At 42.2% G+C, this 24683-nt stretch overlaps 1 long non-coding RNA gene across 1 annotated transcript in view; it reads right to left on the bottom strand.

Annotated features, from left to right (window-relative positions):
• LOC118147476 (uncharacterized) overlaps nt 1-24683 on the bottom strand; it is a 43546-nt gene that overhangs the window by 15576 nt on the left and 3287 nt on the right. The window contains exon 2 of the long non-coding RNA XR_004733936.3: nt 22381-22426. This is a non-coding gene — a long non-coding RNA (uncharacterized LOC118147476). The remainder of the gene's footprint in view (nt 1-22380; nt 22427-24683) is intronic.

Below are 24683 nucleotides of genomic sequence, written 5' to 3'. Positions count from 1 at the left end.
AGGGAACTTCTTCTGCCTGACTGCTTGAGGTAGACATGGGTCTTTTCCTTTTTCTTTGGACTCAGAAAAAGAGTTAAAAAATCAACTCTTTTTAGGTCTTGAGCCTACTGGCTTTTGGCCTGGAACTTAAAACATCCATTCCACTGGGTCTCCAGCTTGCCACCTACAAATCCTGGGGCTTCTCAGCCTCCATAATTGCATGAGTCAATTCTACAGTTAGATGGATGGATGGATGGATAGATAGATAGATAGATAGATAGATAGATAGATAGATAGATAGATAGATAGATAGATCCTATTGGTTCTCTTTCTTTGGAGAACCCTGACTAATATAATCATGTATAGCCATTCTAGCCCTGGTAAGAGGGATCCCCATTGTAGGCCTTATACTTTAGAACAACACAAACTAAGTATGCATGTATTGAAGAACACCTGGGCATCGCTGTCCCTCAGGACTCAGCACTCATTACTGCCACCACACAACCAGTAACTCTAAGCATCCACTCTCATGGTCAACACTGTTCAAGCTCCAGGGAAAGTCTTTCCACATCTTTCACTCTGTATTCTCAAAAGAAAAAGCAACTGTCTTTGAATGCCATGGCCATTGTGGGCTGTGCTGCTGTCATTGATATTGACATCGCTTTAGAACATGGAAAAACTGAGCATTACAACTGCTTAGCCAAAAGAATAATCTTGTCAAATCTTTTCTCCTAGATATCTTAAATTTAATAGATTGTTGCAAAACTTTGGTTTCCCAGAAATGCTGTCCATTCTTGTCATGCTTTTCTTTGTGTCCCAATTCATGAATTCAGAGGAACTCATGAATAAGCATGGTATTTACAAGTTGCAAAAATATTTACCAATTCATATTACCCTTAAATTTATTTTGTATATAGATAAAGGTGTAGCATTCATGAAGCATGAGAGTAAATCTTTAGCTTAGCAAGTAGATGGACAGTACTTCTCTGAAAAATAAGATTTAGTTCTTTTTGAAAAATTAAATTGAAAATGTCAGCTTCATTTATGCAACTTCAACTTAAAAATTTGGTATCATTAATTGCAGGTTATACTTTGTCTTTTATTATAATACTTTTTAATATTTTAGAAAAAACTTACATAAATATAATTTTAATCTGTGTTTTATGTTTATATTACATTTTTATAAAAACATATTGTCTACTTTTATTATAATCATAACTTTTATTTTTTAGATCACAACTGTCAATAGAAAACCACATGTATGAAAATTTTGATCTCCATAATTAATATTTTTTGTTAAAATTAAAGTAAGAAAATAAAGTTTACATTTTATTACTCGGGCAAACATCATCAACCATAAAAATGACTCAGATACGTTTCATAACAATTAAATTCTGTCATCTTTGATTTTCTGCCAACTTTCAATCATAGGAAAAGAATAGCTTTAAACGTATTTGTCAATTTTGCCATTAGGAAGGTACAATTGTCAAGCTAGGAGAAAAGACATATTTTAGGTAATAGTTCATTAGTTTGATTTACAACTTTGAAGTATTTGGACCTATGTTATGTGGGCCTCCAAGTGCACTTTCTCCTTAGTCCCCACAAATATAGACCTATAGCTATGTTCCCAATATGTTCAGGTGGCCAGACAAGTCACGTTCAAGGGTGAGGTGTGACTATGTACACGTGGCCACACACAACATCTCTTTTGTTCTTTAAGTTCAACAAGAAACACACGGAACTGAGAAATCATGAAAATATGGGGAAATTTGGTGGATCAGCTGGTGCTTGAAACATCAAACAGATGAATGGGTGAGAGGGAGGCTGCTAGGTATTCATCATGGAGGTTGGCTTCTTTTTGACTCATCAGACTGCCTCTGTGTGGTATGACACAAGGTTTACCCTTGTAAGTCTTCCCACCAGTCTGTCACAGTGGCTGTGATTCCCAAGAGTTTTTTTTTTTTTATTGAGTCACAGTTGAGGGCTTTCCTCCAAATGCAGATGCCCCACTGCACAATAAAGCATGATCAACCACTACATACTCTCTTATGTCTGTCAATTGGAGTAGAACCTATTGGTTCCTTGGCAATGGGTCTGAATAAAGAAGGAGTACTTGGTGGGAGGCATGGCCCACTAAGCACTCCGCTTGAGGCAGGTTCAGGAAAGTGAGGACTGTGAGTGGCCGGTATCTTGGTGCTTGGGAAAGCAGCACACTGAAAGAGGAAGGGGTGACATGATGGGCAAGAGGGCCAGAAAACAAATGCTACCTACTTGATAGTGACTTTTTGGACTGGCTGACTCCCTTATTTCTAATTACCCTATCTGACTCTCCGGCCCTAGACCTCCTGAAGATGGCACCCTCTCCAGAAGGCTGATAGATTCTCAAGAGAGAAAGCAGGTGAGCCAGAAGCCCAATGTGGGGCTCAAGTATAAAGAAGTGGGTACTGCTGACATGAATCATCTCAAAGAAGTCACCCAATTCTGGTGCTTCTGTGGCCCCTGCCTGTGAGAGAAAGCAGTCAAAGCTTCCTCCCCTCAGGGATGGCCAACAGTGAATTATAGGTATAGTGCTTTCAATTCCAGATGGTAGACTGGTAGACTCGGGAGAGCCCATTAGGCCCAATTCTTGGAGGTAGGGAGGGAGACACAGAATGCTGCTGGAAGAATACTGAAACAGGAGTGAGATCTGATGTCTCAACTGGGTGCCTGACCTTGACTGAGTCATTGTATTTTTTTTGCACCTCAGTTCCCTCATAAAAAGGTTGAAAACAAATGTTGCCAAAAGCCCATTTGCCCTTTTGAGATGCAATCTCTCTCCGTCACCCAGGCTGGAGTGCAGTGGTATAATCTCAGCTCACTGCAACCTCCGCCCCCTGGGCTCAAGAGATTCTCCTGCCTCAGCCTTCTGAGTAGCTGGGATTACAGATGTGTGCCACCACACCCAACTAATTTTTGTATTTTTAGTAGAGTTGAGGTTTTGCCATGTTGACCAGGCTGGTCTCAAACTCCTGGCCTCAGATAATTTACCTGCCTCGGCCTCCCAAAGTCCTGGGATTACAAGTGTGAGCCACTGAGTCCAGCTGCCCATCTCTCTTTAACATGCTGCAGAGGAGAACTGAAAAGAGTGGAATTCCTATGTCCAGTTTTATCAATGAGAAGAGCTAGTTCACAAAGAAACAACACCAGGTGCCCCATTCAGCCTGCCTGCTGAGGATTTGCTGGCCAAGAGAATATCAGAATACCTTGTCATAACCATTTCTAGATAACTGAAAGCCAGTCACATTCTTGACAAAATTGTTCCCTCCTTTGTTTATCCAAGTGATTCAAACGTCCCTGCAGCAGTTGAGGATACACAAGATGCAGCACCTGATCGGACTCTGCATTCCTAAGACCTGGGAGGAACTCTCCTGGATTTTTCCTCAGGTAGGAGTCAGGCTTCTCTGGCTAAAATCAACCCTGATCGGAGATGGGCCCCTGAGTCCTCGAGTCTCACTGAGGTGGCAGCCTCAGGGGCTTGTCATTCTCAGCAGATGACCACTTGGATTTGTCATTACATTTGTGATCTTGAAAAAGACCTTTGGCCTCTTTATACCTCCATTTTTCCATCTATGTAATGGGGGTAGCACTAACTTCTGTTCCCTTTACTGATTCACAGAAAAAGCATGAAAATCAGTGAAGCGGTATGTGTGAAAGAAACTCTCCCTAACCAATAGAATCCTGTCGTTTGGTAGGAGACTGCTCCTAATGACAGACTAAGATACACCAATGAGCTTGAGAAGAAAGAAAAGAATAGTGGGATGTTTAAAGGAAATAAAAGACAAGTTTTCAACAGGAATAATAAAGTGACTCAATCAACTGCCTCCCCTGGTCAGGAATGGCCCTAGAAATAAATGAGAAAGTAAAATGTGTCATTTCCTACCCACTTAAATGCCCTCAATTTGCCTATGTGTGGTCCAGAGCTCTGCATTCCCAACCACTCTTTCCCATGCTCATTCTTTGCCCACATTCTGAAGAACTTTTCTAGAAAATAGTCACATTTATACATCAATTTATGGATGACTACTGTGAGGTAAATGTAATTGCCCTTTTAAAATTGGTGGCCCGCTGCCTTAACTCAAAGTAGTGACCAACACTAGGAATTTCAGATATATGGAGGAGAAATGGGGGAAGACTTTGCCACCCCAACTCACATAATGTATAGGGTCACCCAGTCCATGCAGTGAAGGATCACCCCGTTCTAAAGACATGCAATCTGGAGAGAAAGATAGCTAAAAAGGTCTGGCAGAACCTTACACTTTCAGAGTTGGGCAGCTCCCTTCAGTTAATTCTCAGAGTAATTGAGGTGAGTAAGCATTAATGTCAACATTCCTGTTTCACAGATGAAAAACAGAAACTCACAGATGAAGTAGCATCCCCAAGGCATATAGGTTAGTACATAGGGAAACCTAGATGTGAACTCAGCCTGCCAAAGTTCTATGCTTTAGGCCTCGCTTTGCCAAGAGATGCAACTGTTAAGACTTTGGAGAGGAAGAATTGCACTTGGTGTTTACTTAGTGCCTGTGGTTCCAAAGTTGCGCCTGTGATTTCTCTTTCCCCGCCTTCCCCGTCCACTCCATCTTCCATTATGATCCCTCAGTGAAGACAGGCACATTGAGCAAAGATGGATGATCCTAACCACTGTGCCTAACACCTCCTAGGAGAGAAAGCACCCCGAGAAGCTAGACCCACACCTATGAGTTCCCTTTGATGACTTTCTCTTGGTAAAACAATTCAGGACTTCAGAGCTGTTCTTGAGGCCTAAGCTCTATCACATTACCCTTCGATTTTGCTTTTGCCATCTGGATTTATGAACCAAAGGCAGGGGAAGAAAGTTAATTCCAGCTGCAACTTCTTTCACTGGATGCATCTAGTCACTCCCTTTTGCTCAATGGGCCTGTCTTCACTGAGGGATCATAATGGGAGATGGAGTGGACGTGGAAGGCGGGGAAAGAGAAATTGCAGGTGCAACTTTGGAACCACAGGCACTAAGTAAACACCAAGTGCAATTCTTCCCCTCCAAAGTCTTAAACAGTTGCATCTCTTGGCAAAGTGAGGCTTAAAGCATAGAACTTTCCCTTCTAGGGGCTTATGCTTGATAACGCCTTTATAGTACTCTCTGGAGCCTTTAAACTTGGCAGTGACCTCCCTGGTTGTCCCTTGGTCCTCTTCTCATGTATATGAAACAGAGATCATTTTTAAAAATCTCATTTGACAGATGAGGAGACTGGAGACCTAGAGTTAAGTGTCTCACCTAAGGTCACACAGTTAGTAACTAGGAAAATTGAGATTAAACACAGGTTTCCTAAGTGCCAGCTCTAGATTATTTCCAGTCATCACCCCAGCTTCTTAAAAGCCTTATGACTCCACATTCCACTCCTAGTTTTGTATCCAATAGAAGAGACAATATGTATTATCCATACAAAAGACAATATATATTATCCATACAAAAGACATTGTATATTATCCATACAAAGACTTGTACACAAATGTTATAGTGGCTCTATCACCTAGCTCAAACTGCAAACGCCCCAAATACCCATCAAGAGGTGAACGGATAAACAAATTATGGTATATGCATACAATTATTATTCCCCAGCAATGAAAAGAAAGACATATTGCCATACCCAACAACATGGATGAATCTCAGAATAAGCAGGCTGAGTGAAAGAAGTCAGACAAAAAGAACATATGCTTCTTGGTTCCACTTAAATAAAGCTCTAGATAATGCAATCTAATGGATCCTGGCAGAAGCAGTATCAGTGATTTCTTGGGAAGGAGAAGGGGACTGGAAGGACAGGAGTGAAGGATTACCAATAGACACAGAACACTTCTGGGGTTGGATGGGCTTATCACCTTCACTGTGGTGAAAGTTTTACAGGTGCTCTTGTCAAATTTAATCAAGTTGTACACTTTAAATATTATAATTTATCATATATCAATTATATACCTAGTGTACTTTTGTTTTGTTTTGTTTTGTTAGAGATGGAATCTCACTCTGTCGCCCAGGCTGGAGTGCAGTGTGCAATCTCAGCTCACCGCAACCTCCGCCTCCTGAGATCAAGTGATTTTCCTGCCTCAGCCTCCCTAGTAGCTGGGACTACAGGCATGTACCACCACACCCAGCTAATTTTTGTACCTTTAATATACACAGGGTTTTGCCATGTTGGCCAGGCTGGTCTCGAACTCCTGACCTCTAGTAATCCACCCACCTCAGCCTCCCAAAGTGCTGGGATTACAGGTGTGAGCCACCAAACGCAGCCCATGTAGTTGCTTTTGAAAAGCATATAGCTCCTTTTGGGCCATCCCCTACCTAACCTGATTGCCAAAGATGCTCTCTTTCCTCAGGCTTTGGCTTGTAACAAGGTTGTCGCCGATGAAATGGCAGTGAAGGACCTGACCAATACTGATTAATCATTATTCTAATCACAATACAGTATTTTCCTCTACTTCATGAATACAAATTTAAGGTGATTGCAGCATCACTCTAGGCAAAGGCTTTCCTTCTTTTCTGCCTGGGGATCACTTAGTAAAACTAACAGAAACAGTTACTATTATTTTTTCCATTAAATACGCCTAGTAAATATTTGGACTAGCCTTGCAGGTTTCAGAGACATTTCAATTTGTAGTGGGCTGAAAAGATACAGAGATGGAAGAGAAAGAGTAAAATAGGGGACAAAAAAAGGTGGAGAAGAGAGAGAGAAAAGAGGAAAACTGAGAGCTAGAAGCAGTCTATCTGGAAGGGCTAAAACAGAACCGCAAATACTCTTCTTGTAAATCAGCAGGCAAGTTGCTGGTGGGGCCACTGCTGAGTCACCCCATCCTCCAGGACCCAGAGTGAATGTCAACACCCCAGGGACCTTTCCCATCTCTATCCATGAAAGTAAACAACTTCAGCTGAGCTTCCCCCACATTCTTGGCCAGTTCAGGGACACATATGCAATCCAAGACCAAGAGACAGGATACTAGAATTGGGTTGTCAAGAAGTAGGCATGATGGCAAAGTTGGGGGACAGTTTTCTGCCCCATTGCCTGAGTAAAGATGGAATTCGTTTAAAAGTGATGGATTTCCTTTAAGGAGAGGCCAAGGCTCTGACCTGGGTTGTCTCCACTGGCAGACGGGATGCAGCTTTTGCAAGGGGAATCCCTGGCTGGGGGAGTCCCTAGCTCTCGTGAGGGGAGTTCCTAGCTATTTCGTTACCGCTGAGCACTTGCCTGGAAAAACTGCTTGACGCAGAAGGAAACTTCCTGCCTGGCCGTGTATATTAGTCGGAGGTCATTAGAGAAACAGACCCATAGGAAACACATAGATACATGTGAGGGGATTATCGTGGGAATTGGCTCACACAGTTTTGGAGATCAAGAAGTCCGTAACATGCTTTCTAAGGCTGAAGAACCAGAAAAGCCCATGGTATAATTCAGTCAGATTCCAAAGACCTGAAAACCAGGGGAGCCACGGTCCAAGGGCAGAAGATGGCTGTTCCTGCCCAAGAAAAGGGAGTCAATGTGCCCTTCCTGCACCTTATGGTTCTCTCCGGGCCCTCAACATCCTGGGTAATGCCCACTCACATGGGTGAGGGTGGATCTTCTTTAGTGGGTCTACTGATTCAGGTGCTATCTCTTCCAGAAACACTCCTGACACTCAGACATAATGCTTTCTCAGTTATCTGGGTTTGCCCCAACTCAGTCAAGTTCACAGGAAGCCAATGCTCACACCATGATATCTCAAACACCAGGGAGGAGACTAACAACCTGAGGCATTGGGGGTGCTGGCGTCACTTGCATCATGGACACTTAGCGTGATCACTTAGGAAAACTAAATAAAATCAGCTGTTGGAGCTTTCTAAACTGTACATACCTGCAAAATCTGAATCTCTAAGAGCACTGCCAGATCATCTGCATTGGAACAAGCTCTTCCATATAACTCTTACCCATATCAAAATTTAGGAATCACTGCTCTCCTGGCTTAGAAAACTGGGAGTCTGATACCCCTTTCACAAGTAGTTGAATACTAGACTTGCCTCAGTTTACATAAAGGAAAGAGAGCACCTCCCTATAAAATAATCAAGATCTTTCCTGCCATGGATATTTCTCACAAAAGGTTTCTCATGCATACTAAGTTACATATCCATACAACAGACATAAAGGGGGAAATCTCTTCTGTCAATTATTTGCCATTCCATGGAAAACATGCAGGCAGACAGGAAGGCAGGAGCCTGTGGTGAGCTGTTGCTGAGTCGAGCATGGTGCAAGGCCCAGGCCTTTCATTGATGTAATCCCAATTTGTCCTCATAACAGCCCTAGGACATTACTCCTATTTTATGGGTTTCCCCAAAAGCAGCTACAGGTCATTACTCCTATTTTAAGGTAGAATCTAACATTCTTGCTGGGCACTCCTGACCACACAGCCTTTGCTCTTCATGTAGAGTATGCTGCAATCACTAGGGCCCAGAAAATGGAATGTCATTAAGAAAGACTCGAGGCCAGAGAATTAATCAGGATCCAGAGATCATAAGCCTGTTCCCTCCACTAGCACTTCCTCCTCAGAAAACATTCCATTTTTCTCAGTTTCATACCTGGCTTGGGTTCCATTGCCCCTGCTGGCGATCAGAGGCAAGCCTCTGTCCCTCCCTCTAACACTGTGGGCTAAAAGATTTCCCCAAAAGGACATGCTTCTACCCACACACAGCCCAAATGTCTGGGGGTGGGGTAGAGACCCTGGGAAAAAAGAAGGTTGCACCTGTACCTGAGTCACTGCAACGTGGAACACAACAGGACAAACACAGCCTGTCAGGTCACGTCTGCCCAGGTTTTGAGGCAGGTGCTTCCAGAACGTGTGTCATGCTGTTTCCAACCAGGTGGGCCCAGATGTCTTGGCTGCATGCCTCATTGTGAGCCCCACCTCCAGCCCCACGGGGGTGCCCTGCCCCTTGCCAAGGAGCAAACTTTCATATCTTAGAATATAGTCATAGGCTTTCACATCATAGCAACAACTGGGGCATGGACACAAGGACCACAAGAGATGGTCTGTGGTGACAGAAGATGAGTATGGTTCACCTGGGGAGATGGGAACCAGGCTAGGAAGCTCCAGTCTGCTTAAAGAGGCATGAATGAGAGGCATGGCATTTCCTTTCTCCTTCTCTCTGCAATGTCTTCATCTGCAAATTTGGAATCATTATTGCCTTACTTTGGTTTCCCCAAAATCAGACTGTGAGAAAAGGATTTGGACACAGGAACTATTTCATTTTAGAGGCAATCACAGGAAACACAAGTAAAAGAGAGAGGAAAAAGATAAGGAACACAGAACAGCCAGAGAATAAGCTGAGTACCATGAAGCTCTCTCCCTCTATCCCTTTCAGACTCATGTATAATGCGCCAGAGAATCGTCCCCCTAAAGGATGGAGAAATGAATGTGCATCTACTAACTCCCATGCTGTATTAGTTGAGGATTGCCTGAGGACAAATTAAAATCCCTATCATTCTGGGCTGCCTTGTACATGGGCAGAGCCAGCTACCACATAGAAGGAGAAAAGGGCTTCAGGCATGGAAGCTAAGGGACAAGGGGCTTGAAATGGGAAGCTACTGGTGGGCAGAGGGGTTATGTCTACTACACCTACAGGTTTCCTTGGAGTGGGGCCATAGAGGTGGTTGACACACAAATAACATAGGCTACACTTATCTTCCCCATGGAGTGTTAAGAAGATTAAATGAGGCAAAATAGAAAACGCTTAGCACTCTGGCATGCAGCACACATGCAAGAAAATGCCTCAATTATTTTTATTAACATGGGGATTTACATCACACTCCATAAACTCTTCTCACCAGACTGGCCACACAAATGCCTCTCTCCTGCCTAAGTTCAAACCAAAAGTTCCTGGAGACCAGCATCTGCTGAGGCCAGTATGGGAATAAAGGGGTCACTGAGCACACGGCCCTGTGGAACTACCCAGAGAACGGTCAGTGCAAGGCAGCACATGCTGTCCGCAGAGCCACTGGCTGCCTGAGAATTCACTCTGCCTGCTCTGTGAAGTCATCCTGCCCTGGACAGGAGCCTTAACTAAATTCCCTTGTGATCTCTTGGCACTCACACCCTCGGAATGTCCACAGCATTCTCAATTTATCTTCTACTGTTCAAGTTCCATGACTAGAACACTGGAGCCAAACAATGCAGAAACCCAGCCAAGCGGATGCCTTTGGAATTCACATGGAACCCGTGGAACTCATGGGCATTAAACACACACTAAACCTGTGTCTGGATCATAGAGAATAACTGTGGTCACACAAACGCCTCTCATTTAGGAAAATAGGACTTGGAAAAAACATTAGCTAGTGGGGAGCCAATAATCCCACCCTGACATCTATAAAAGTGATTTACCCAAGGTCATTTAGATGGTCTTAATTTTTCTCCTTTTTGCACTTATTCAATAGATATTAGTTGAGCATCTACTATATACCAGGTGATTTTAACTATATGTCAGGTGCAAATGACACAGCAAGGAATAAGACAAATAAGTTCTCCACTGTGATGGAGTCCACATTCTCCTGTGGAAAACAGACAGTAAACAGGTAAATAAGCAAAGATTGTATTTCAGATAGTGACGTGTGCTTTGAAGAAAATAAAGCAGGCTAAGAAGATGGCAAATGATAGGATGGAGAAGGGAGTCCTCTTTTTAGATAAAGTTGACAGGAAAAGTTGGCTTAGAATGTGGCATGTGAACAGGATGAGAAAGGGTGAGCCATGCAAAGATCTGGAGGAAGGGCACAGGAGACAAGTCAACAGCAGGTGTAAAGGCCCTGAGGCAAGAAGGACCTTGTGTGCTTGAGAAATGACACAGGCAGTCTGGCTAGAACCTATTATGAACTGAGCTCTGTGAAGTCAGAGGTAGGCAGAGTCCACTCAAGAAGGAAGACGGAACCTGTGGGTTCAGATGCAGGTAGGCTCACACATTTCATGGTAGACATACAAAGTGATTCTCATCTATTGCTTCGGTTTGTCTTGAGGATGTAAGAAGTAAGACCTTCAGCATAAAGGGAGAAACAAAAAAAAAATGCTGATGCTTTGAAGGGAAAGGAGGTTTGAAATATCTTGAAGAGACGGCAAGTAAATTCACAAAGGGAGTGTGATAAGATTGTGGTACTGATATGTGTCATCATAAATTTAAAGTCAGCAAAGTTCTTAATTTCTATAGCCACATCAAGCTACTTGGGTATGGGCCCAGGGTAAACAGATAGTTGGGATTTTGACAAGAAAATCCAATGGAGAAGGAGTGGATAAGGGTGCTCAAACATCCCTGGGTGTGCGCATGTATCATTAACCATGAATCTGAGCCTGAGGCAGGCAATAGAGTCAGTGGATTGAAGGTCCCACTGGGGGTTGAACTGGAAGTGCTGAAAAAGTAGGATGTGACATTCAGAAAGGAGACACTTGAAATCAAGAGTGTAGGAAAAGGAACAGTTATAGGTTCTGAAGAGGACTAAGTACAATCATGGAAATGCGTGGCACCTACTATATGCCACAACGTGGTAAACAAGGACCAGATCAGAGTGAATGGTACAGGGGGATATTATGGACCTATAAGACACAGTGTCTGCCCCCCCATGAATATAAAATGCAGTTGACAAGACAGACCCATGAGCAAGTAACAATAGCCAATAATGCAACACCAAACAATGGTGGAATAATAACTTATTTAAGGTTAAGAGTTTAGCCAGCTTTCATGAATGTTCTCTGTGACATATGTAATATTATCTCCATGAGTTTATTGTCCTTACTTATAAATGATTATGTTGAGACTCAAAAAGAAGCAAAGCCACTTACCCAAAGTCTGACAGTTAAAGTAAAGCAAAAACCAACACAACTGCTGTGTCTTCTGACTCCTGTCCTGGTTCTCTTTACGCTAAAGAACAGAACTTGACACATGATGTCATTAGATCATAGTCTCTGAGATTGCTTGGGTTCAAACCCCAGCTCCCCACCACTGGCCAAATAAACATGAACAAGTGATATCTTCTCCTTGTGCCTCAAATTTCTGGAAAAGCAAGACATTGTAGTACCTACCTCAAACGGTATTGTGAGAATTAAATGAAATGAAGCTGGAAATAAACCTTGACTGGTACATAATAAGCACTCAATAAACATCAGGTGTTACTATAATAAAGTGAAGAAGATTTTTAATGCCTACTATAAGCACTACTATCCTGCCCTCCTCAGATGCTGTCAAGAAAATCCAGAAGAAAAGCCACCTGCCCACCCCACCCCTATTTTGCCTTTGATAGACGCTTCATGGAAGATTAGGGTCTTGAACAAGGTGATGACAGTGGATAGGGATTCTCAGACTTAGATCCATGGAAGGATACGGGGAGGGCCTGTCATATGGACTAACAGCATGACTGAGGACCTGAAAGGGGGTCTTGGTGGGAAAATGTTCATGATGCAGTGAGGAAATCAGGCATCCCAGAAAAGGTAGGTCCTGGGAGCTCTGGGCCAGGGAGAACTGAGCGAGTCTGGGGATAGGTTCCCTCTCAAGCTTCTCTGCTCTTTCAGGTGCAACCGTGGAAAAATAGAAAGGAATGTCGTTTGCCCTTTCTTCTGCTTCTCTTCTGGTGGCCTCTGTGAGTAGGGAGCCATTCCACATAAACACTGAGCCCAAAAAAATCCATCTGCCACTGTCTCCTAATGAACCGAGTCCATCAGAAGTTATTGGAGCATCAAGGCAAAAGGGCCAGAGCTCCTCATCTCATGTTGAATCTGACATCCATGCAATGCCCTGTGCATTTCCCCTGCCCCCAGCTGAGAAATGAAGAAAAATAATGTGTGAAATAATGTTGGCTTAAACTTCAATGAGAATAAGAAGATTTTGAATGATAGTGGACTCTCTGTTCTTAACTGACCTTATTATGAGCAGCTATTGAAGAATTTTCAGGATAATGAACTATCTCATCTTCCATATGACAAGCCCTGAGCAGATTGCTCAGGTATTATGATCTCAGAAAAAAGGAAAGAAAGAAAAGAGGAGAAAAACAAAACAAAACAAAACAGACATCAGTGGCTTCCATGGTAAAAAAAAAAAAAATTCACACTGTGGATGGGGCCACTTCTCCAGTCAGGCTTTCTGCCATCAGAGATTCCAGGTCTCAGGAAGGCACATCTAAGATGGTGTCTGCCCCCCACCAGCCACGCACCCCCAGTCCTGCTCACCCTGGAGTTGTTGAGCTCCCAGCACATTGCCACAAAGGCCAAATGTGTCTTCCACACAACTCTCCATCCCTTTTGGCAATCACTATATCATCAGCAAGGAACCCCTCCCAACAACACGTTCCCTAAAACCCAGCCTGAAATGGCTGTCCCTGACTTAATAGTTATTCATTTATTTACTCATAGAAAACCACTGATGAGTAGCTTATATGTGTTTATCATTGAACAAAACAAATATAGTTTCTGCCCTCCCAAAGCCAGCATGGAAGATGGATGTTGAATTTACAACCCCATAAAATATGGTTAAGTGCTGTAGTCAAGGAGCTACAGGAACTAGCAGTACTCAGCGGAAAGGGACCTAAGCTCCCCTGTCCAGGGTCCAGAACAAGTCAGGGATCATCTATGCTTACATGTTTAGTGCTTGTTGTTGACATTCAGGGTATATTCATGCCCCTGTAGGCCAACAAAGACGCACACAGAATTACACACCTTGGTCCTGAACAGAACGGGCCCTTTACTTCAGTGCCTCAGGCAGGCCTTCAGAAGACAACTTGCTGGGCAGCTAAGTGAAGAAGAGGAAGGACCAGGATGGAGCCCTTGTTTCAGATTTGCTAGGCAAATGTGGGTAAAATACTCAACAACCCTTTTGAGTCTCAAATTCTTCCCACTAAGGGTGAGGGAATGCAACAGAACAGCCCTTATACAACAACATTCTATAAATCCACAATAATTGAGGGCTTGGGAGAGATAGCTGATATCCCTCGCCCCTTCCCCAATTTAGCCCTTCTCAAATCTCAAAAATTATAAGCTCCTCACAACTAGCCCTCTGTAGACAAAGTTCCCAACTTTATGACCATTCGATGCACTGTTTATTTGGCACAATGTTTGGGGCACTTACTTCATAAGAGTTTTCATGGAAATAAGACTTGGGCCCTGCCTTCAAGTTGTCTACACTCAAGTGGAAGAAGAGAAGTTAGCTGACTTACCATTACATGAGACAGTAAATGACAAAATCTGTCGAGAGCAGACCACAAATCCATGCCAGTGTGGCATAGAGGCAAGCGTGACTCTTCTCTGCCTTTCCTGACACCTGGACACTCTACCGAGTAGATCGACATTCAGGAGAGAGGGTATATTTCTCAGGTGGCTGAAGAACGCTTGGCCCCAAGCAGAAAAGGAAACATATTCCTAGCCAGGGTTTCTCAACCTCAGTACTACTGTTACTTTGATATTGTTGTGGGGGCTGCCCCGTACACTGTAGGAGGTTAGCAGCTCCCCTGACCTCTACCCACTCCCTATAGCAGCCCTGACCAACCAAAGTCTCCAGATACTGCCAGATGTCCTCTGAGGGACAAAATCATCTCCAGCTGTTCTAGCCCAATACACAAAGAAAAAAATAGAGGACTACCCAAAAAGATATTAACCATTTTAGATACATGAATAGAAAATCACTTCAAGGCAGATGAATTTTGCTCTTTGAAAAGCCCCTCCTGATACACTTAAGCTTCCTCGCTCTCCCTTGTGGCAAAATTATTTGAATTATCCAATTATACCCTGAATCTGGATTTAGAATTGAGGGTGGTATGAAAGCAACATGTAGAATCAAATGTAGAAGATTTTTGTTGACAAAAAGATAACTTTGTCGCTGTGACTTCCGAAAGTCACCCATTCAGCCTGCATGGTGACTGAAAACAGTGTCAAGCTGGCCAGAAAGGCATCAGTGACCAACCGAATCATTCTAGCCCATTGCCCGCAATCCACCAGGCGATGCTCATCAGAGGAGAAATCATTAGGGGACATGGGGGTGATGGTCATGCGGAGAAGCCACCTTGGACATTTGTCCATTAATAAGCACTTTCACCAATGACCTCGGAAGAGAGTTTTGGCAAGTGGTGATTTCAAAAATAAGCAACCGTAACAACTAAGACATTACAGCAAAGCAAAAAGACAAAGTTCTTACTTTAGAAAACTTAAGAAACTGTTCCCTTGCTTCTAGCATTTACTTTTGCTTTCATTCTTTCTTTTCTTTATCTTGTAAGTACATTATCTGTAGCAATCAGATTTGCAAATAACACATCTGTAAGTTATAAAGCACAATATAATGAATATATGTGAGCCCCCAACCAATTCAAAAATTAGGGCATTATAATTAACTCACACACTCCCACATGTATCTTTCTTTCCCTTCTCACCTTCTTCTTCTCCAGACATAATCACAGTCTCATTTCTACTGCTTTTTAAAAGTTTTTACTGCTTTCAAAATTTTGTTTTACCATAAATGTATGTAAGCTTAAGCTTGTCTTGTTCTTGAGAACTACAAAAATGATGTGTTGTGTTCTAGGGCTGCTTTTATTCAGCTTTATATTTGCAAAACTTATCCATGTTATAACTTATATTCCATTCCATTATATACCCGGGTGTATTTATCAATTTTCTTGTTGGACATTCAAGTAGTTTTCATATTTTTGCAATTATGAGAAGGACAGTAAAGAAAATTCATGAACATGTGCAAGAATTTTTCTAGAAGTGCGTTTGCTAGGCCATAGGGTAGGCAGATGGTCACCTTATGAGATAGTGCCAAATTATTTTCCAAAGTGTGTGCACCACTAGCAATACATAAGACATTGTTATTGACCAACATCCTCTCAAAATTGAGTTTCTTTGATTTCTTAAAATTTTTCCATTTCTATTAGAAGTTCACTCACTTTTAATCCTTCCAAATGTTTCCGCAATTTCTGAACTGTCATTCCTATGAAAGAGATATGGCTCTTCAATCTTTTTTATATTTTAAATTAATTCAATTGAACAAGGATTCATAGCATACCCACCACATCTTAGTACCATGATTTCTGTTTCAGAAAGTGGAAAACATACCCCCTGCTCCCAGGAGTTACAGAAAGAACATTATCATGCAAATCAGAGCAACTGGAAAATGACACCAAATACAGATTCTAAGGAAACACTAAGAGAAATCAAGAAGATACAAACCAAAACAACAAACCAATTTTCATTTACCAAATTAGCACTAATTTTTTTTTAATGACAATGTGGAAAGTGTCAAGACAAATGCATTCTCATACATACAACTGGTAGTAGTATAAATTGGTAGAATCATTCTATTGGATGAGTTGAGAAAATTATTCAAAAGCCTTAAAAAGTATAAATGCTTCTTAATTCTTGTATTCTACTTTGAGAGACTTATTCTATAAAAACAATCAAAAAAGTATACAAAAATTTAATGAAAGTGAATTTTTTTTGCTTGAAAACTTTATTAAAATAAAAATTAAACCTGAAAATAGAACAGTCAGAATGCCAGCCCTTTGCAAAAAATCAGCAAGGAAAAGGAGAGGGAGAGAGAGAGAGAGAGAGAAAGAAAGAGAGAGAGGGAAAGAAGGAGGGAAGGAAGGAGGAAAGGGAAGGAAGGAGGAAGGGAGGGAAATTTTATGTAATAAATGAGAGTGAAAATTTATGTAATATAACAACTATTGACCAAAGACAAAAATCAAAATTAACCAAATCGCCAACATTGGAGAGATTGATTAAATAATGTTTATTGTAGCCAAACAGTGGAATACTGTGTAGCCAATTAGAGGGACACTGTAGAATTATATTTATTGAAATGGAAAGATATCCAAGTTATAGCACTCAGTGAAAAAAATTCAATTTACAAAGAGTTGCAGGTTCAAATCTAAAAAAAGAAAGTGCCAGTGGTGCATATGCATCAAAAGAGAGAAAATTTTTAAATAATCATATGCTACAAAGCTTGATATTTTCTAAATTGGGGCACAAATTGGAAAGAGTATAGGTAGAATGAGTTAGAATTATTAGGAATGGCTGCATCAAGGAGTAAGACCTTGAGGGATTAGCTTTTAGAGAGTGAGCAAATAAATAAAATGGGTTTTCAACTGATGGAATTCCACCTTCCCTTCAATTTCAGCACTGGCGGGAGAGCAGGGATCTAACCTAGAAAATGGGTATTCATCTGTTTAGCCGCCTGCAGGAGAGCCAGCCAGGCACACGTTCACTGGCTGGAAGGCTGTGCAGACGCTAAGAACCTGTTACTGCATCACTGGAATGCTTGCACTAAGTCAGTTGGTCAACAACCAGCTGGCGTCATTTAACACGTGGGAAGCCTGTTCGACTCAATTACCCAAATCACCCCTTCACATATGACAGCCAAAAATGTTGTTAGTTACCATTTACCTTGAAAGTATTCATATTCCATAAAGGAAGCTTATTGTGGATTTATATTCTCCAGACATGGCTATAAATGAAGTACTTTTTGTCCCTACTGACATAAATATCATAATGCAAATGTATCATACTTTCATAACCAAAACTTGTGTTCAGTATATTGTCTCGTAGAAAATGAAACTCAGCTTAATAATTTGCTTGGGTAGGGAGTAGGGGGACCCAGGAGAAGGGAAAAATGACTGTTCGATTGACAGTCTCAAATTTCCTTCAGAAACCAAATGATCTATAAGATTTTAAGGCAACAAAACAGGAAGAAGAGATGTTATACATTTACTCAAACAAATCTCAATGAGATGGGTATTTAAAAAATATATTATTCCGCCTTTCAGCTTAGGAAACGCTAATCAATATACGTATTTTAATGTCTTGATTTCCAGCGGGGGAAAAAACCCTCCTTGAAGAATATAGACTCTTGAGATTCGGACCTTTAAAAGAAATAAGGCCCGGGCATGGTGGTTCACATCTGTAATCCTGATATCTTGGGAGGCCAAGGCAAGAGGATCTCTTGAGGCCAGGAGTTCAAGACCATCCTGGGCAACATAGTGAGACTCTGTCTCTACATATTTTTTTTAAACATCAGCCTGATATGGTGGTGTGCACCTGTAGTCCCAGCTACTTAGGAGGCTGAGGTGGGAGGATTGATTGAACTCCTATATTTGGTGTTGCAGTAAGCTATGATCACACCACTGCACCTCAACCTGAGCAACAGAGCAAGACCCTATCTCAAAAAACAAGAAAGAAAATCAATAAATAGATGATAGCCAGATAACTATTTGCCTCTGCTAGAATTTTCCTCAGCAAGGTTATACCAACTTCTAATGCAGACCCAATGGAGTTGCCACCCTTTCACACTGACCAGTCAGTGAGGCCAGATGACAAGTATTACATGGACATTGATTCTAACATTTCTGCCGTAGAGAACAAATGTGATCAACATCATTAATCAGAAAAACATTACCTTCATATTCCTCTGCATGAAAGGTAACTGTTTGACACCATTTGGGAGTGGGGTTCCCTGCCATAGCAGGAGAACCTCTGCAGCCACCGCAGACATAAGAGAGGCCATTGCTTTACCAGGGTTTGGTTTCTAAGGGGTTCTGTTCTGTAAAGAAAAGTGACTGGTTCCACATTTCTCTGAGCAACATTAAAATTCACCATTGTAGTCTCACTTAATAAAAACATGGACACTGCAAGAGTCTCTACAAATACACCAGACTTGAAATTAAAGGGTGAGTTTATTGTTATTATGGAAAACATGGATCTCTTTACATTAGGACTTGGTGAACAATAAATAAATTTCCAGGAGAGGTCTCCTAAGCTGATATGCATTCAAGGTATTATCTTTGCTCTGACTGTATGTGCTTCTGGGTGAAAAAATTCTAATTGCACTCCCATTCAAAAATCAACCGTGGGAATAAGGAATCATGCTCATTTTATGCACAGCTGCCCGAAGGCCTTATCCTTAAAACAAATTACAGCACCTCCTATGCTATACTCACGCTGAAGCTAATTCTAACCCTACAGCAAAACTCCAAAATTAAACTTTAATCTGTGATCTAAACAATTTGGTGTTTGTGATCAATCTTGGTATTTTTTTTAAATGCCAAGGTAATTGTTAGAGCAGAGGAAGATGATGCCCAATAGCACATTCAGGTAGAACCAAATGAGGCTCCTGGGGCAGGAGCCAGGTAGAAAGAGACTTTTCGGCTGTACCTGTAGGGAAGTTAGGCCTCTGGTAGGGCCAGAGACAAAGAAAGAAGGGGAAGGGAGGGAGAAAATGGGTAGGGAGGCAGGGCAGGAAGACAAGAACATGGTGAGACACAGCGGGGAGGGGCTCAGGAGGAGGGCAGGGAGGAGAGGCAGAAGGAGGGAGGAAGAAAGAAAGAAAAAAGGAAGAAGAAAGAGAGACAGGAGGAAGGGAGAAAGGGACAGGGATGGAGGGAGGGAGGGAGGGAAGGAAGGGAGGAAGGGGAGAAGAGGAGAAGAAGAGAAGGGAGGGAAAGGGAGACGGAAGGGAGGGAAAGAAAACCTCCTATCACACATTCTATTTGCTTCCGCCTGTCAAAGACCTAGGCAGCCTGCCCCTCCATTAAAGCAATCACTTTGGCCCTATTAGAAATTAAATTTGGTCTCTTGAAACTGTACACTCAGAAGCCAGTAAGGTGAAAGCAAATTTGCCACGATATCTCCAAAAGCAAAGGGGGCCAGGTGATGACAGGTTCCAGAGCAGAGAGAACACCACCTCAGAAACGTGACCCACAGAAGAGAGTTCAAAGAGTTTCCAGAGAAGGTCTGCCTTTTCCCAACTGGCTGCAGAGCCTCTGCGTCCTGCAGCAACCTGCTCAGCCGCTCTGATAAGTCAGACAGAATTCATGGGAGATTACCACACAGCTCCTGCCAAGCTGTGCTGCAGCGCGGGTAATAGATATGCTCCAGCACTAAATCCTAAAAGGCCCTGCTACATCTGTCAAGCATGCCCTGGAAAAGCACCCTCAGTTCAGATGTTATCACTGCTCTGCCTGCATCAGAAGATTTAGTGTCCACCCTGGAGGTTGCTTTTGCTGCACAGTTTTCAGGGGCAAAACAACAAGGGAGAAAGATGAGAGAAAAACGGCAAATTATTCTTGCTTAAAGCAAAAGAAATAAAGTGATGTGCTTGCAGACTAGTTCAGCTTCTCGCCCTGCATCCAGAAGGTCCCAAATCCCACATTAAGGAGGTACTGATGTTCTAAGCTGATTAGCTAGGACGGTTAGAGTCCCTGGACTGTGACACCGTGTAGATGATCTTCTATAGAGCGACTCTTTCCCAAGGAAAGCTAAACAACAGACCCAGCAGGGATCCATAGGCAAGAGATAGAAGATGCAAGCTTTTGATAATTAACTTTAAAACAGGTTCGAGAAAAAGCTGTTCTGATATAAAATGCTTCTTTTCAGAGCATTTGCTTAGGAAAAGAAAAAAAATAAACCCCTCCAAACAGTTGTACTTCCCACTAACCATGTTTCCAGATGCAGCTTCTGTTTGTTCAAAATGTATTTTAAGCACTACTTTGGACATTTTGTTCATTATGAGCAAAGAAGAGTGTTACAGTTATATGTATTTTTAAAGTGCAGAGAAAAAAATTTTACATATATATATATATACACACACACACACACACACACATACACACTCTCTCTCTCTCTCTCTCTCTCTCTCTCTCTCTCTCTCTCTCTCAGTGTTTTAAGCACAGGAACTCTGCATATTAACTGCCTGTTTTCTCACCAGAACCTGTAAGGAATCCAAGAGAAAGGGAGGGAAGTCTTAACCGGACCTGCCATCTCAGTTTTCTGAAAACTGCTCACTCTCTTAGCCCAGGATAAGTGCCCAGGGTGTAGCTCACGTGTCTACGTGTCTTGGAGAGGTGTGGACGGCAGGGGCATCTAGTGGCATTGCAGGTGCAGACGCTTGTAGTGTCTGTCGGTTCATGGAGCTGAACAAATGAGCTGAGGGCTGAGCTGACCTATAACACGGCACTGAGCAGATGTTTAGACTCTGAATCAAGAAACAGAAGCCAACGACCCATGTCTATGAGCATCACGATTACCTAAAATTATTAAAAACTTCTTGAAGAAAATTAGTTCATTTTCTAAATAACACCACGAGATGTCTTCATGTGAACTAAGTGCCCACTCCTGAAAACAAACTTTGGGAAAAAACCCAGGATTGACCATGGGATTAGAGCTTTCGAGGCTCAGTGATCTTCTCGTTCAAAAACTAAAAAGGATCTTCTTTTCAGGGGGCCTCTCCAAAACTAATGGTACTAAATTTATTACATGAATTGTCTTATTTAATCCTATCAGCAGCTCTGATAGGCAAATCATATTATTATCTCTATTCTTCAGAGGAGAAAACAGAGAATCAGAGAGGTTAAGTAATTTGCCCAAGGTCATACAGCTTATAATTATTCTGTTATTTGAGGTAAGCCACTCAGTTCTAGGCATAGATTAAGCCCTCCATCAGATCTTCTTGTTTGATTGGATCAATATTTATTTCCATACTGGATGCTTGGAATGCTTGCTAAAAACCAAGAAGCATATTTTGTCAAGAAGTTCGTTTGGTGACACAGGAGCTGAAGATAACAGCCACTCTCTTTGAGGCCCCTGAAAGCCCCACCACTCCCCAGAAAAACAGTATAGGCAGCAATTGAAGACAGTGACAGATTCTTCCAATCAATGGTAAGGCATTGCCTCCTCCTAGCCTTCCTCACCCACACCTTGCGAAACTGTCACGGGCTGGGAGGAGTCAACGCTTCATCCCAGAGCTGAGCTCCAGGCATCCTTGTCAGAGAGCACTGGTTTGAGGTGTTTATGATCAGAGTCCAATTAGTCTAAGGGGAAATTAAACAATTGGCTGGCAGCTTACTGATTAGCAATTATTTTCCCAGAAAGTTGGTAGAAGCAGTGGTGACTGCTGAGCCCCAAATCCCCATGGCCTCTTAGTAACTTTGTATAAAAATGCTCCCATCCCTCTGTTCCCCAAACAAGCAGCAGCTTCTCTGATAAACACTCTGGCCTTAGATTTTCATTCTCATTCAAATATTCCTTGGTATTTGATTTCTCCCGGATTCATATTTGGTATAGCATATACTATAGTCACTGAATTATCACTCAGCCCTTTCTTCAAACCCATATTCAGAAGAGGTAAGTTGGAGGTCTTGTGGTAGGGTGGAAGATACATTTGTATCAGCAGCTGTACACTCTTATCCCGTGTGATTCCAGACCCACACAGCTAAGCCACTGCAGGAGTTAGAGTCCAGTTTCCCTCCCAGATACAACTATCTGGGCCACATGAGATGGAATCCAGGCAGCATACTGTGGTCATTAGATCATGACTCTGGAATTCGCAAATCTGGTGTGAATTCCACCTCTGCCACTTACCATTTAGACAAGCTAATCAATTCATTCTGGATCTCAATGTCCTCATCTGTAAAATGAAATAAAAGTACCTATCTTGTAAGATTGTAATGAGGATTAAGTTGAATAAATACATGGAAATCACTAGGCACACAATGTCTAGCACAGAATAAGAGCTTAATGAATGGCACCTGGTATTGTTGCTGGTACTTTATCACAATTTATTATCACAGGCTCTTTAGTTCTACTTTCTAACCTGCTAACCTAGCTAAAGATCGTGGGTTTTTTTGGAGGGTAGGGGGGGATTTGTATTGTTTTGTTTTATTTTTTGTCAACTGGATGACTTTAAAGAGAACTTTCAGAATTTACTTTAATAACCTAATCTGATTAGTAAGCAACTAAAACTGACAGTCTTCCTGACCTTACAATGAGGTCTCTCCGTACATATCCTTAGAACACTTGGGCTCTACCTCTTAGACTGCCTTGTATTGCTACTTAACTTTTCCACATATGGTTTTCTAATGAGACAACCTCTTTGAATGCAAAGATACTACTTTATACTTGTGGATATCTTCCTCAATGAGCAGCACAGTGGCAGCCACTTGAAGTCACTCAGTCTATCAGAAAGACAGCAAAATCAATGAAGACCTCAAATGACGAATTTAACTGGGCCACATGACCAGTTTCTGCAAATGTAGGAAATCTCTACATCTGAGGAACTGAGGTGATAGCTCTGTGGTGTGGCACACTGTCTTCTGGACTTGCTTTATGTTCCTGAAGCTAAAACAGGCCTTGACTGTAGGGAGTAGCATCTTATAAGGCACCAACAGCAGCACTCAGCACAGATCTGGGCACACAAGCACTCCAATATATTCTTGATTGACAGATGGAGTGACTGTACTTCTGCAAGAGATTTGAGACTCTCGGAACTTAAAAGATGATTCTTTCCTCTCCCACATCTCCACTCGGGGTAGGGAAGACTTGCTGTGAAGGTATCCTGAGCTTCTCTTTCTGATTCTGGTCCTCCTGTCTGCAGCCACAATCAGGGAAAGAATCAGAAGTCTCATTTTACTTCAAGATTTCTGGCCTCCAGTATTAAAGTCAAAATCATGTTCACGTTTTTTAAAAGCCAGGAAGTGCCGCCATTGTTTCCTTGCAATGTGTCCAAGGCAGTGGGATTTTTTTTAGATGTTTTCCAAAAGCAAATCTTGAGGGTGACAGTACATCATTCTCTATTCACAGACAGACACAGTAGAGTCTTATACTTAAGAAAGGAAAGTGCATACAGCAGAGGGAAAATGCTACGAATGTATTATTTCCTTGAAAATAAATCAATTCTTGAATGATTCCCAATAAACAGACTGAGTCTCATTTGTGTTTTTAAGCCTATTATGCACTTAGGTCCATCCAACTGAATTAAAGAAAATGATATGACGTGTATTTGAAACGGAATCCCCTGCATCGAGGCCGACTTACCCTACATTCTCTTGCCTGGACAATAGCTTCAAACTCACATGGAGCAAGAAGCAATTGCCAGCAGTTGGGGGCTTCCTCTCCAGCCCCTTAGACCCCAAATTGACTCTTCCAGCTTTTAAAAGCAAACAGCAATTGCCAGAAAGTGACTTATTTCATAAAAGAAACTGAAACACAATGCCCTGATTGGGTTCCTCTTTCTTACAGAACGAGAGCACATTCACACTCCAGCAAAGCCATCGGCCCCATTTCAAGAACTTCAATTTGACTCACAGAGCAAAAGTGGACTGTGGGGAGCGCACTTAAGACCCATGGTTCAACATCAAAGGGGGAAATGTTCAAATATGTTAGAGACTCTGCGCAAAGGGGTATTATGTGTCTCCACAGATAGGCTTGGGCATACAGGTGGAAAACATTTTTCCCCATTTGTCATGTTCCAAGCGTCTCTGCTTTAAAGGAAAGCATGAAAATGGGGAGTTAAAAACAACGCCTGCCCCTTCCTCAATGATTTCTGCATGTTTGCTACATTTGATGCAGACGTGTGTCCTACAATGGTTGAAAAAGGACTTTGATTTTGACCTTCTCCTGTCAAAAACAGCTACTGTCAAGAATAATCTAAAACAGCTTCATAAGGGACGCTTTAACTGATTAATCTCTGAAGGTCACACCGTCTGTTTAGACTCTAACATTGGTGCCACTTGCAGAATAGCTAAACTTGGGAGGGCCCAGCCAGCTCACTATGGGAAGCTCAGCTCCCAGGGGTAGTTACAGATAATTAGCACAGTTAAAAGTTCAGCCACTTCAGGTAGTTTTTACAATCCCATTTCTTCGAGCACAGGGGCCATGTCTCATCA

This window comes from Callithrix jacchus, chromosome 14, assembly GCF_049354715.1.
Source record: "Callithrix jacchus isolate 240 chromosome 14, calJac240_pri, whole genome shotgun sequence".
Classification (NCBI taxonomy): domain Eukaryota; kingdom Metazoa; phylum Chordata; class Mammalia; order Primates; family Cebidae; genus Callithrix; species Callithrix jacchus.
Note: the sequence above shows the minus strand (reverse complement) of the source record. Positions and strands in the feature narration are given on the sequence as shown.